The following is a 15,474-nucleotide window of genomic DNA, read 5'->3' as shown; positions in this document are numbered from 1 at the left end:
TGCACTCAGTTACCACTTAATTAATCCCATCATTGGATTAATTCACTGATTGAGTTAAGGCTTTTATAACACAATCGTTTCTCCTCTAATTGTTTAGTACATGAGTTTTTGAGGGTCAGCTCAGAGCCAAACCATGACAATCTATAGAGTTTGAGAATAATTTATTACCTGGCATGACTTGATCTGACTAATGTATGTGCTTATCTGAAATTCTAAACTAAACTCTTATAAGACTAAACTCTTATAACTTTGTAATTTTCATTCTATCCTATTGAACTGTCTATCCTTTCTGATATTGATATCAAATTCTTTTGATTTTTATGTTTATAACACAATATCATGGTTTTTTTTTTTTTTATGTTGTTGTGTTTTGTGTGAGAGCTCTTTTTTACAAAAAATACCTGGGTTTTCTCAAATACATCATCCTTATAATTCACCTTTTTTTGAACCTGAATCATCTTTCCAAAAAGAGTCCAATGGGGTTTAACCTATGTATTTAATTCAATCTTCTTTTCCAAGAACATATTGGATAATTCTATTTGTTTATCTTATTTATATCCCACAGTAAAATGTTACAGTTTTTTTAGTATAGATTCCTCACACTTCATGTAAGTTTATTCCTTAGTATTCTATATGATATGTTTCACTATAGTATGTTCCACTGGTTATTTAATGTAAGTCTTATTGACTAGAACCTGTGTAAAGCCCTAATTACAACAAAGGAATCTACTTCAAGGATAATCCACCACCCTGCATCATTCGTATGCCATTCATAGGATTATGCATTCTGCATGAGACACTTGATTAGGATGATTATTGAAAGTACTTTTTTGTTTTGTTGTTTATAAATTTAAAGTGAACGTATGATCTCCTGGTTCATTCCTCTCACTTTCATGTCAAAACATAAAGGCTGTTTCAGAGAATATACTTCCATTACCAGGCCATACTGATTTCGATTTAACATATTTACTGAGTACTTGTCATGTGTTTAACTTCCAGATTCTAGGGAACCCAGAGCATGTTCCAATCATAATCTTAGATAGTCACATAGTGAATGTTTGGTGGAGTCGATTGGTTTATTTTTTAAATAACATGTCATTGCTAGAGGTCACTGCTCATCAGATATATAGAAAAAATAAATATAACCTCAAATTATTTGAGTGCACTTTTGAATCATTTCATAATTACCTTTGTGAATTTCAGAGGAAAAACAATCTGCCTTTGCAACTGGAAAAATATAAGTCTGGCCACTTGGAGATCCTGAAGAATATAGGTAGAAGTGTATCCTTTGCTCCTTGGGCTTCCTAAAGCATTTTCCATCTTACAATAAACTACAATTCTCTGGCCCCAGGAGCCCAGTTTTCTAAGTTTGTTTTTAAACATGGCAGGGGTTTGCAGACAGCTGCCACTGGAAACATCTATGGCTTTATCCCCTCCAGTGAACAGCTGAGTACATTAAGACATAACAGCACTTTCCCAAGGATTGCATCCAAGCCAAAAGAGATTAGGACAAGACTCAACTCATGAATACAAGAGGAGGTACATGTTAAAAATAGAAATTTATTTGCAAGAGGCTAAATTAAGATCTGTGGATAAACAAGTTAATGTGGGTTTAGAAGAAAAACTCAAATATGCCAGGAGAACTTTCTGACCTTCTTATTTATTATTTAGTCAAGACTAAACTATACACATTTTGTATAGCTCAAGTCTCAACTCTGCCATTTGTGAACTGTGTAATCCTTGGATTTTATTCAACCCCTCTGAACTTTTTATTTCCACATTTGTAAAGCACAGATAACATAATGCCTACTTTAAATGGTTTCTCTAAGAGTCACATATGATTCTCATAAACACTTGCCATATGCCTGTGCACAGTTATCCTTAAATAAGTATTATAGACCAAAAGAAGGTAGCTGAATGTCAACAGACAAGAGGTCTGAATCAGGTGAGCTGTAATTATGCTTATATGTTTGTGACTCAATACCTTAAACTGTAGTTTTTCAATCAATCTCAATAGAAAGCTTCCTTATGCAATATCATTCAATTTAATCCAACTTCATTTAAGGCAGTATGTGAGGCATTTAGGTTACAAGAATGAAGAAGGTGCAGTTTCATCTTTTAGAGAGCACTGCATCCAAGAGGAGAGAAAGGAGAATCACTCAGGAATACAAGGGACAGTGGTAAGTACAACATGACCATCAGTTCTTGAATCTCATTAAGGAAGTGATTGTTTTATCTGACATGAGGAAAGAAAGGTTCAAAAAGAGGGGGAACTTATTCATACTGAGTCTTGAAGAATCCACGGGACTGAAGAGATGGTAGTGACTGGAGATAATATGTCTGAAGGAATGAACAGGAGGAAAAAGGGCAGAAATAAGAAATGAAAGAGATGCAACATGTTTACTTATTCATTTGTGTGAAAAGCATAAGGTGGTTTGTGATCAGGAAAATGACTGAATTTGGCTGGAATCCTAAACATGGATGGGGACACCAGGATTCTATCCTTGCACAGTCAGGGTGGGACGCAGGTGTGGAGGACTATGGATAGAGAGCATGCTGTGGTTCCACACAAGGGGTAACTGGAGGATCCTGGTAAATGAGTATGACTAGGTCTCTGTTTTAAAAATAATTTCCCCTTAGTTTGAAGGTTTTTAAAGGAATCCTGGTGAAAGATACGAAGACATAGTTTTGAGGGTAACAGAACTCTCTGGAAGAAAGTTGACTGAATAAATCAAGGGTTGGGCAGGGGCACAAGACAAAGTAAATGAGGCCCCTTATCTCCATCAATACGAAAGTAACAAATCATTCTCAATTTATAGATCATGAGAAAAAGGATGATGCTAAGGGTCAAATGGCCATAAGGGTTTTGAGGTGCTCATGAGACAACCTGAAGAAGACCTGAGATGAATGAAACCACCAAGTTGAGTAAGAAGGAGAATGAGACAGAAACTTGGAGATTGCCTATGCCTAAAGAGTGGGAGAAAAGAGAAATCAGTGGAGAATAAGCAGTCAGAGGCATCAGAATGCAGCCCAAAGAGTACAGACAGGGTCACCTGAGTAGAAGGAAATTTAAAAGAGAAAATTAAAAGTGATATCATAGCTTCAGAGAGGTTGAGGATGAAAACTGGAAAAGTAAACATTAAGTTTAATGATTAGGAGATCATAGGTGAACTTGAAAAATGCAGTTTTCATGGAGAGGTGAGGTCAAAAGGCAGAGGTCACAGAGCCAGTAGATGAATGTGAAATTTACAACAGGTGCTTGGGAAGGAATTGGTTTTGTGAAATTCAGCAGTATTCCTCAAATAGCATTCTGAGACAGACCCATGGCCCATTTTACCTGAAACAATGAATCCTTTAAAACATTTGTACACTTTTTGTTTAAAGTGTCTTGAACAAAAGTATTTTAATTCTTATCACCTAATTTTCTAATTCACATTACCTAATTACTCCTCGAGGTCAAAAATTCAAGTACAGTTTTCTTCATTTATAAAATTAAAAAAAATTTTTTTTAAAGACATGAGATGCTAAGCAACTTACTCCAGGCCATACAACTAATAAGCAACAGAGTCAGGATGTCACCCTTTTCTCTCTTTTAGTCCAGCACTATCTCCATTGTTCTAAACCAAATATATAGGGATCTGCTGCCAATGTGTTTCACATGGTATATCAGAAGCAAGAAATAGCTCTCTATTTCCAGCACTGTGAAGAGAGGTAAGTTAACTCAGCTTTGAATTTCTCAGCCAGGAGCTTCTGTAGACTGAGGAAGGGCTTTGAGGTTATCCCATCTCATCTTTTGCCTTGGAGTAGTTAAGCATTGCTATCACGTGCTCAGTGTCTTCATTCGCCTGTTGGTTTTACTATTATTGAACTTCCAAAAAGTCAGTAATAAATCCAACTTTCTGACTCCATCAAAACCCATGTATATTGGAATAGTCAATATTGGGATCCTTTTTCTTTTCCTCAAGGTCTGCTAGATCCTAGAGACCTACATTTTAGTGGTGACAGCAAAAGTTCTGGGTATTCAGAATCAGGTGGAGTGTGATGGCAGTGGAGCTTATTAAGATGCTGTCCTTCAGAAAGGAGACTATTTGACTTTTCCTCCAATTAAAAACTTACTTTCTCAGTTTCCACCCCTGGCCTCTATTCTTTTTTTTTTTTTTTTTACAGACTGCATTTTAATTCATTGTACACAAATAGGATACATCATTTTATTTCTATGGTTGTACTTGAAGTAGATTCACACCATTCATGTAATCATACATAGGGTAATGATGTCTGTCTCATTCTACCATTTTTCATACCCACCTCTCATTTCCCTCTACATAATCTAAAGTTCCTCCATTCTTCTCTCACCCCATCCCCCACTCCCATTACATATCATCATCCCTATCCTCTATTCTTTATTCTCAAACCATTAGCCATGATTACTAGCATGATGATATAATATTTAAAATATAGTTCAGTGGTCCAGATGTCCATGAGTATTATAGCACTGTCCTTTTGGGTCATTTCTGAGGACAAGAGCTTTCTTTAAAGCAAGGGTGTCATTCACTAAAATTTTCTGTTAATTCCAGAGTCTCAAACTGAAATGGTGTTAACAGTATCGAGACATCCTGAGGTTGGTCCTTCATGCTTCAGGTGACCATTAGGTAAAAACTGATCATGAGTTGTTTTTCCAGTATGAATCTTGCTACAATTCAGATATTTGTGTTTTCATTGTCTTTTGTTTGTTGGTTGGTTGGTTCACAATATTTTATATTAAGCATAACACTGCAAGCTTTGTAAGTCTCTATACAGCTCATTTGATCTAATTCCTTCTAATTTCAAAGGATATCTTCCTTTCTTTTTTACTTTATTTTATTTTTGTATTTCTTACAGACTGCATTTTGATTCATTGTACACAAATGGGGTACATGTTTTCATTTCTATGTTTGTGCATGATGTTAATTCACACCATTCGTGTAATCATACATGTACATAGGGTAATGATGTCTGTCTCCTTCCACCATTTTCCATACCCCCTCCCTCTCATTTCCCTCTACATAATCTAAAGTTCCTCCATTCTTCTCTCACCCCCACTCCCCAACCCCCATTATATATCATCATCCATTTACAGTCAAAATAGGAGGATTTTTAGTGGTAGTAGTAAGAGAATGTACTACTAGGCAAGACTTCTAGATGTTGGGACTTCTTTGTATCCCAGCTCATCAGCTGCCAACTTTTTTACAACTCTGGGTCCCTTTTGTCTATTTACTATCTCCTCTGCTAATTTTCCTGCATGATACTTGTTATGGATATGTGGTGTCCCAGAAAAACTCATGTGTGAAATAATGCAAGAAGTTTTATAAGTGAAATGATATGATTATGAGAGCTGTCACCTAATCAGTGGATTAGGGCACTGATATGGATTAACTGGGTGGTAACTATAGGCAGGTAGGATGTTGCTGGAGGAGACAGGGTTGACATTTGGGGTTTATATTTTGTCTCTGGTGAGTGGCGATCTCTCTGCTTTTGGTCACCATGACCTGAACTGCTTTCCTCTACCATGCCTTATACAAAAATCCTTGCCCTTCCACCATGATGTTCTGCCTCACATAGGGCCCAAAGCTATGGAGTGGATTGACCATGAATTGAACCTTTGAAACAGTGAGCCAAAATAACCTTTTCCTTCTCTATGCTATTCTTGTCTGGTCTTTTGTTCACAGAGATGAGAAGCTAAGAGTACTGTTTCTACAATCTCTTTAAAATGCCAATGTAATACTTTCTAGTATAATCCAAGAAATATATTTTATTAACTAACAAATAAAATTTAAAATTTTTGTTTGTTTGTTTTTGATCCTTTATAAGAGCACACATAGAAATGACCCCAAGGTAGAGACATCTTTAGAAGTCACACTTGATTAAACATTGTAGTCACCTGACATAAACTGAGCCAATTAGATTCCTCCTCATGGAATCTAAAGCTTTGCTTTATCACACACTCCCCATCATGAGGTACTTCCTTAACACAGATCCAATGCAACCAAGTCAAGCAACTATCGAAGGAAATCTCTGAGATCATGAGTCAAAATAATCATTCTTCCATTAAGTTGCTTTTTTCAGGTATTTTGTCACTGTGATGGAAAACTGACTAACAGGTCCTTTCACCTGAGAGCATTTAGTGCCTCATATATATTGCTTTGAAATGTTCAGTCCTGTTAGCCTTGCAGATATTTGTGCATATTTCCCACTTATCACCTGTTCCCTGTCTGAGTGGTCAAAGCTGAATCTCAATTCTGGGTAGGGGATTTACTGAGGAAGAGAACAAGGATAGAAGGCCATGAATAGGGACCCATATCCTATTTCTGCCACTAGGACATGTTCTCTAAGTGCCCAAAATCCTTGCTTCCTCTTCTCTGAAGCAGGAAGGAAGAATTCTGTGAAATTGCTGTGAATCTGAGGTTGAATGAAAGAAAAATGTAAAACAAATGTAATGATGTCATGGGAAGAAACAGAGCAATATGTTTCCTGCCAGGGTGACCCCTAAAAACACCCATTTTAAATTCAAAAGAATTGCCCTTTAGTGAACCTCCAAAAATTGATAAGCTCCTAAAGAGAACAATGGTATCTATTGTTCTCTTATTGAGCTGGATATGTCTATTGCACATCTAGTCCAAGATAGTGTGAGCATTCATAGGGAAGAATCCACGTCAGGTGAATGTCCTAAATACTATGCAAAGTATTTAACTCTTACCATCTCTCCATTTAACTCTTACCATCTCTCTCTCTTCCTTCCAGATTCTTCTGTGTAGTCTCCTTTTTCAATGGAGCCCTAAAAGATTTAATAGAGTGTAAGCATCCTTTCTTTCCCTTGATTCCATGAAGAAATCTCAAATCCAAGCTCAAACCAGTGAAAGAAAGTCACTCAACAACAACAAAAACTGTGTATCCTTGATTTTTTAATTTTTTGTATACATGTGAGTCTTCAAGGACATGGACTTCCTTTCAAATCTATTTAATTATTGTCTTTCTTGTGTTATAAATGTATAAAATACAGTTGAATATTTTTTTTAAAATAAGAAAACTGTATCAAAAGAAAACATAAGGATGGGAAAACAAAAGGAATTGGGGTAAGGATGTAAAAAATGTACAGCATAAATTTTCAAAGATGGACCATGAATTTGGTTTTATACCTGCAAGTGGGAACAAGAAAAAGAGATTGGTTGTGAAATTTATAGGATGCATAAGATGAAAAACTAAACACTCTGGTTAGACATAGCTGTTCTTGGTATTGGGAATGGGGACAGATTTTGCCCACAAGTCCTTGTGAAGGAAGTTTGTCATAACCAAGAACATGAAGGATTTTTTTCTTGTTTATATCTGGAGAACAGATAAAAGGATTGATCCAGAAGCTTCAGATTAACACAGACCTGCAAAAAGTACAGTCATTGCACCAGGACACCTGGCTTAGCAGAAGGCTATCACAAAGCTGGACAGATAATCCAGCTGTTTGATTGTTCTACATTGGAGTCAAAAGACCTGAGAACTTAGCATGAAACTATCACAGAGAACATAGCAGTCCAAGTTTCTTTAGCCTCTGAAACACAGTCCACTCATCTGAAGAATGGGAATAGGAAAGTCCACCATGATTCACAGAGATGTTTCAGGGACCAATGGAGGTAATATGAATGAGAGGTTTGGAAATACCAAAGCATATGCATATAATTCTCTTTTCTTTTGCTAGTAGTATACTAAAGACACAGCCTACATGAATACTTCCTTCATGATATTTAAGATGATTAATTCATTTAATAGGGAAAAATGCAATAAATCACCAAGATCTATCAGGTAACTGTGAAAGCAGCTAATTTTCACTGAGTATTTAGTATTCAGTGCTAGACATTAGGCAAATCCCTTTATGTTTTATCCTCACGATTCTGCAAGATACATATGTTATTATCCCAGTTTAATAGATAAGGAACCTGAGACTAAAAGGTAACTTGCCTAGGTTCACACAGTCAATAAGTAGAAGGGCGGAGAATACAGTCCAGGTTTGTGTATGTAAAACCCAGGCTCTTACCGTTAGGCAGACCTGCCCCTCTATGGAAGGGGCTGGAAGAAGAAATACGTAGCATATTTTCGTTCATCCTGCAGCTATGATTAAGAATTTTATCATTGCTCTCATCAATATTCACACAATAGCTAGTGGGCTGAGGAGGGATGGCACCTAGATGTTTTAATGTGAAATGTAATGCCTGCCACTTGTAATGACAAATACTGCAACCTCATTTCAGGCTGGACCCCAAAGATGAGATAAGATTGCCTATGGGAAGCTTGAAATTTTAGTCTGTTTTACAATCTATTTGAACAGGGTGCTCAGACAAAATTAATTCATGACAACTTGTTCTCAAACTGTGAATTTTTGGGAACATTTCCAGTATTCATTAGCTCTCAGATTCACACTTCCACCTGTGTGTTGAAGAGCTGTTTTATCAGTTCCTAGAGCGAGAGGATAAAATATATGAAGGAGCTGACTTTGTCTCATTTTCTCTTTAATTTGCAATTTCTAAATGTCAGTAGACTAAGTCAAGAATGGCGGTCAGGAGTCTAACTCCCAAGTCCCCTCCCCTGTTACATCGTGAGTCTTTTTTATGTCCATTTGTTTTCATACTGTAGGTTTCTCTCAAGGAAATCCTGTTTTAACTAAATTATGTATAGGAATGCAATGTTAGAAAGAGATTCTTCCTTATACTCTAAAATAGCTGTCTTGACCAATAAATACTAAACCTAACCTTATTTTAAGGGCCCTTATAACCTGAATGTCCCCTTGCTAATGCTACTGTAGACTTCTCAGTGAATTGCTGATGTTTAACACAAAAATTTAGTAAGAAAATGGTTATCATCTGGACAGTGAATTCACAGGTTTCTTCCCAAAAAGCAGAGCTTAGCATGATCCCACTGCAGTTGGGTGGTTATGCCTGAGTTAGAATTGATCTTCTAATTCCTCTCTCCACTAGGAACCTCATCAAGTTCTGGGCCTATTTCTCCCTTATGACTCCCAGTGAACTGGCCTGTCTTAATTAGCATCAAAATCAGGAAAGGAGAACAATTTTTAGATTTTCCTTAAATGGTGCTGCAACAACCACTCTACTTCCTCCCCTTCCAACCATAGAGCCCATTAATGTGTTCAAATTTCACAAGTATCCTATTATTCTCCCTTCTGCTAATTCATGCTCAGGGAAAAACAAATCAGAACAGATGTTCATTGGTTCACTTTTCTTCTGACCCCACCAAAAAAAAAAAAAAAAAAAAATCACAGGAAACGACATCAGAAAAGAGTACTAGAAAAAAGTTATTGAGAAGAGAAGGAATTGAGCAGACATTGTGGTCAAATACTTAATTTCCATACAAATCAGGATCAATATGGGAGAGAAAGAAGGGGTCCAAGGCAGGGGAGGACAATGCCCCTGACTTTCCTCTTGATCTGCATAAAGAGCAGTCCTGCCCTTAATGTTCTTCCTCTTTAGTTTTATTTCCTAGCTTACCCTTTCTGCTATCTCATGTTGTCTTTTGAGGTTCCATACACACATATCCCTTCAAAATTTTCCCACCTTTTACTGAATTTTTTTCATTAGAAAAGAGAATCAAGTATGTTTCTAGGATTTGAATGTGTTCCCAAAATTCATATATTGACAGTATATTGAGGCAGGGCCTTTAGGAGGTAATTGAAATTACATAAGGTTATCTGAGTGAGGCCCACATGATGGGACTGGTGGCTTTTTAAGAAGGAAGACTTGAGCCAATGCACAACTGCTCTGTCTCACCATACGATGCTGCCCACCATTTAATGATGTTGCAAGAAGACCCTCGCCAGATGCCAGCATCTCACTCTTAGGCTTCCCAATCTCCAAAAGCATAAGAAATACATTTCTTTTCCTTATCAATTAGTCTGTGGTGTTCAGTTATAGCAACAGAAAATGAGCCAAGACAGGTGGGAATTATCCAGATGATTTTGTCAGTTATGCTGTGCATGCTCAGTGCAGACTCATTAATGTGTAACCATGGCGGTATGAGCAGAGACATACAGACTTCTCAAGTCATTTCTAAGTCAAGAGTTACCTGACTAGACCAACAAGCAGTTGTGGTCTTTAAATTTAAAAAGACTTGTCAACTAGGGTTTGTTTTTTTTTTTTTTTTTAACACTCTGATTTGATGAGCAAGGGAATAGCTTCGGAGAAATGTATGAGAAAATCATAAGATTGTGAATTCTCTGAGTAGTAAGGATCTGAAACGTGCTTTTTAAAATAGCCAGATATAAAAATCTTGGTGTGAGCAATTTACACTTGAAGTGACTGTTCTGTCTTTAGAACACAGGGGAAAGCAAGGTGTTTAATGTATCTTCCAGACAATTACAAAGCAGTCCTTGATCAAAACCCTCTGTGAGAGATATTGACAAACCTGCCCAACTGCAAGAATCTCCTGTAGAGAAAATGATCTATGAGATTTCCTGCTGGCGGGTTCATGGGTCAGATTGTCAATATCTAGAGAAGGATCACAGAAATAAACATTTAGTGTTCACTGTTCTGACATCTGTATTTATGGTCCTGTTAAAGCAGTTGGTCAATCAAAACCAGTTAAAGCAATTACAAATATCCCAGCTAAGTTCAAGGAAAAGAAACGAAGCTCTTTGTGATGAGAAGTCAATATAGCAAGATAATCCAAAATTACTTTTTATTCATGTGCAGGGAATTTGGTACTATTATATCTTGTCACTTGTAATTGTCTGATTAAATGAATACAGTGAAGATGTATTAATATAATGAAGTCAAATACTCAATTAGGTTTTTTTTTTTTTTCTTTCCCTTCCTACATTGAGATTCCCACCAAATTTGGAACAGAATAGTCCTTTCCCTACTGAGTTTGGCTCCTTTATATTTGGCAAATATTTATTCTTTTATCTTTGTTTCAATTGGAGCTGCAATGAATGTGTTCATTTTTTCTTATGGTTTGACTCCTGCTGTCTTACAATATAGGTGATGTTATTAGGCATAAAATTATTTTGAAGATGACATAAATCACTAATGTGAAACAGATTGTGCAAAATTCTAATAGCATATCCCTTTGAGGGGATAAGAGGAAGTATAAATGGCAATGTCTGAAGGAGGATGCAATTTCCAAAATGTTGACTTAGAGCTTGAATATAATCTGAAAAAGAATGTGTCAAACTGTAAATCTTCTAAAGGGTTAAAAATAAAAAAACAGACATAACAAACTACCATCTGTTTTGGTAAAACTGCTATTCGAATGAATGGGAAGTAATAATTACTAATTCAGTTTCTGGATTCAGGAAAAACTGACTTTATTCCACTCACTGATTGCATGACCTCATAAAAGTTATTTTGCCTTCATAGGCCTCTATTATCTCATCTGTAAAATGAAAATAATGACCAAACCTGCCTCATCAAAAATGAGTTTTAAATCATATATATAGTTCATGTGAAGCTCCTCGTATCTGAATCATAGTAAACACTCAGTAAATGTTAGCTATTATTATTATAGCACTGCTTGATATTCAATTCAATGAGCATGTATTTTGTGCCATCTGTGTCTGCGAGAAGTTGGATGGATTCTGAGATAAGCACATGATCTCATGGGAGTTTATCCTTAATACTTACTTGTATCTTAGCAGGTAGACTGAGATGAGTGTTTAAACAAATACTATTAGACTATAGTGTCATCTTAATGAGCCTACTTCCATTCTGAATATTATTCTAAGCCATTCTCAATATGGAAGCAGAGGGATCTTGTAAAACTTCCTAGTAATCTCTTGTTAAACTTATAAACCAAACTGCTTACTGTGGGCTACTAGGCCCTGCCGAATCAGGTCTCATTAGACCTCATTTGCTATCTCTCCATCCCACTACAGGGGCTCCATATGCTCCCACTGTCTGAACTGTTCCTCTTCCTTCTCTTTACCTAGTTAATTCTTTCTCATGCTTCAGTTCTTAGCTCTAATGCCACATTCTGAGGAGGACTTCATGAATTCCTCACTTTCCACTGCAATTCTAAACCAATTTCTCTATGATTTTTCTCTTAAAACTCCCTGAAATTTTCCACTATGACCCTTAAAACTTGGTTATATCTACGAGTCTTAAAAATATATCTATCTCATTCACTAGACATAAACTCCTTGAACTCAGGGGCCAAGATGACTGTCTTGATCATCAGCTCCCAGGACTAAGTTCAGCACATAGTAGTTGCACAATGTACACTGGAGAAATGTGTTATAGAATGACTTTTTTTAAAAAGTTCAAATCATGATTCTCATACAGATATAAGACAAAAATGTGTAAAATTTTTATTTAAGTCATTATCAACAAGGGAATCAGGCAGATAGTAAACCAATTCAAAAAAAATAGTAAAGGAAGAGATATACATAATCCAGTTTTAGATCTGGAGTATTGTCATCAAGGTATACATTGAGGCACAAATCTTTTTCCACATTGGAGAAAAGATCCAACTGAACCCGAACTTAACAGAATTGTTTGCATAATTATAGATATGAATCATTTTGCATTACTCTCAGTTACCTAAAGTTTACAGAGTTTTAATACAACTCAAAGGCAATGGAAGGCTAAAATAAGATAATTTGCAGGGGTGTGCTCTAAACAGTGCTTGGTTTTTTACAATAGCACATATTTTCCCCACAACCAATAGATAAAAATGATGAGGGTACATGGGAAGGTACATTTATTTTGGGGAGCATGAGAGATTTAAAAAGTCTTTATAGAGAAGTAACAGGTGAGTTAAGACTTGAAATGTATGTAGACATGCAGTAATGGTAAACCACTAGAGATTTCTAAGCAGAGTGCTGGAGAAATTCTGTGGTAGCCATGAATCCTTACAGGCAAGAAGATAGTCTATGAGACAAGAAGCCATTTGTAATAACCCAGGGGAGAGACTTTTAGAAAAAAGGATGATCAGTCCAGTGAGGAAGGACAGACCCTGAATTCTGGTTCTAGAACCACATTCCTTGTGTGATATTGTAATAGTAATAGTTTGCACATCTCTTTGAGCCTTATCTGCCTTCATCCCCGAATTATCTATTTAGTACTCAGCACCAAGGATACAATGGTGAAGAAGAAATAAATGTGAAACTTAGACTGTGATGTTTTGATTTCCTGGGCAATAAGGAAAAGTTTATATACTAACAGAACTTTGAAGTCCTGAGAGTCTATAGTTATAGGTGTATTTCCTAATACCATATTGAATTGGGAACAGTTGTGTTTATGGTGGGTGGCGGGGCGGGGTTAGTCTGTGCATAACATAGGAAAGATAATCCCTATTACATGGCCAACATTTCTGATTGTCTTTACAGAGGTCAGTAAACTTAGTAAACGACCAGATGTTAAATATTGCGGGATTTGTTGGTTATACAATGTACATTGCAAGTACTCTGCCATTATAGCTCAAAAGCAACCAGTGACAATACCTAAATAAACAGATGTACCTGGGTTCCAGTAAAACTTTATTTTAAAAGCAGGCAAGGGGCCAGATATGTTCCATGGGCCATAGTTTTCCAAACCTTGTTCTAAAAAATGGATGACTGAATACAAATGGGATCATTGAAACTGTCAATGATCATAAGAGGTAATCATCAATAAAGAGCAAGATCATTTTATTGACCTTTGTCCCAAATACTTCCTTGCATATAAATTCTCAGAGAAAAAAACATTTTAAAAGAAAAAAATTAAAGAATTCTTCTCTGAGCATTCAGAGCCATTTATAACTCTCTTTTAGCATTCATCACATCCTGCCTGGTGTTAGACTCACTCATGCAACTATCTTCATTTTCTCCTAGGATATAAACCCATACAAGGTAAAGACCATGGTATTTTCAATCTTTTTATTTGCTCTTGATGGATGCTAAAATATGTTTCCTGAATGAGTGAATGATTTCTTCTGTTTTATTTTAATTCCAATCTTTCATGGCATCAGAGAAATAGTAAGACTTCCTCTTGAGTAGGCTCAGCTCTATCTCAGTAGGTTTCCCCATGAAGGAGGCATCTCTTGGAACAGGACACTTGCCTATGATCACAATTGAGTGCCTGCTCCTCGATCTTCTCCCTACTCTGTGGGACTACTCTTGAATAAGTGATTATTTGCCTTGGTAGGAAATGTCCTCTTAGTGGCTGGCCATGACCCATTTAACATAATTCAATACAGTGTTCATATGGTTTCCCCCTGGGCTGTCCTTTCCATGAGAGAGTATGAGAGCTTTTGCTTTTTATAAAGAAGACACAGTGTTTTGTTGTGGGTCATTTTATACACACCACACACAATAAACTGTCAATGGAAAGAAATATCAGCTGCATTCAAATTTCTCACTTGTTTGTTTTTTTAAAGTTTTCCTTAAGTGTTTCTTCCTTTGTGAGAACACCAACCCCATATTTCTCTGCCTACTAATAGCTTTTTCATGAAGTGATTTTTTTTCTTTTCTGCTTTTTTGTTTTTTATAGCTTTTAAGCAATACCAGATGTTGAAAGAAACTTTCTCTGATTGGTGTCCAGAGAAAACAAAAAGCATGTATCACTTCAAGCCTGACCTGCACAGGGGAAAAATGGACTAAACAAAGGCTGCCAGAATTAAATGCACTGCAGATGGTACAAAAGGAAAATTCTAGAATTGTATGTTTTTACCCCTGCACTTCCATTGTTCCTCTTCACACCTGATTGCAGCATTAATTTTTGCTAAGACGAAATGATAAACTAGAAAACAAAAAAAAGCCACAAGAATTTTATTTTGCAATTATCTGCTAGCATAGATAGCGTAGGTTAGAGTTTACCAAAGCAGAGGCACCTTTGTTCTATAGGATGTCTGGGGGTGTTTTGAAAGGGGAAAGGGAATTCAGGCTACGAAGATGGTCCCCAGATTATAATGACTCTACTTATGATTTTTCATCTTTACTGTAAAACTGATACATGTTCAGAAGAAATCATACTTCAGATTTTAATATTTTATCAGGCTAGTGATATGCAATACAATACTCCTTCATATTGCTGGACAGTGGCAATAATGTCTCATAGTGAGCAGTGAGATCATGAGGGTAAACAACCAGTCCTCTACCAGGGACAACATCGCTAAGCTGTGGTGGTTGGTTGGTTAGTTACGCTAAATGCATCTTTGATTTAGTATATTTTCAACTCCGTCATGAGTTTATTGGGATGTATTATAAGTCAAGGAGCAGCCGTAGTTTGAACATATGTATCCCTACAAAATTCACATGTTGAAATGCAAACTCCAAGGTTATGGTATTAGAAGGTGAGGCCTCTGGCATGTGATTACATCATAAGGACCCTGCCCTCAAGAGTGGGATTAGTACCTTTATAAGAGGGCTGAAGTGACCAGGCATGGTAGCACATGCCTGTAATCCCAGGGGCTCAGGAGGCTGAGGCAGGAAGATGGCAAGTTCAAAGTCAGCCTCAGCAATTTAGT

Source organism: Sciurus carolinensis, chromosome 5 (assembly GCF_902686445.1).
Source record: "Sciurus carolinensis chromosome 5, mSciCar1.2, whole genome shotgun sequence".
Taxonomy (NCBI): domain Eukaryota; kingdom Metazoa; phylum Chordata; class Mammalia; order Rodentia; family Sciuridae; genus Sciurus; species Sciurus carolinensis.
This window is presented reverse-complemented; position numbering follows the sequence as displayed.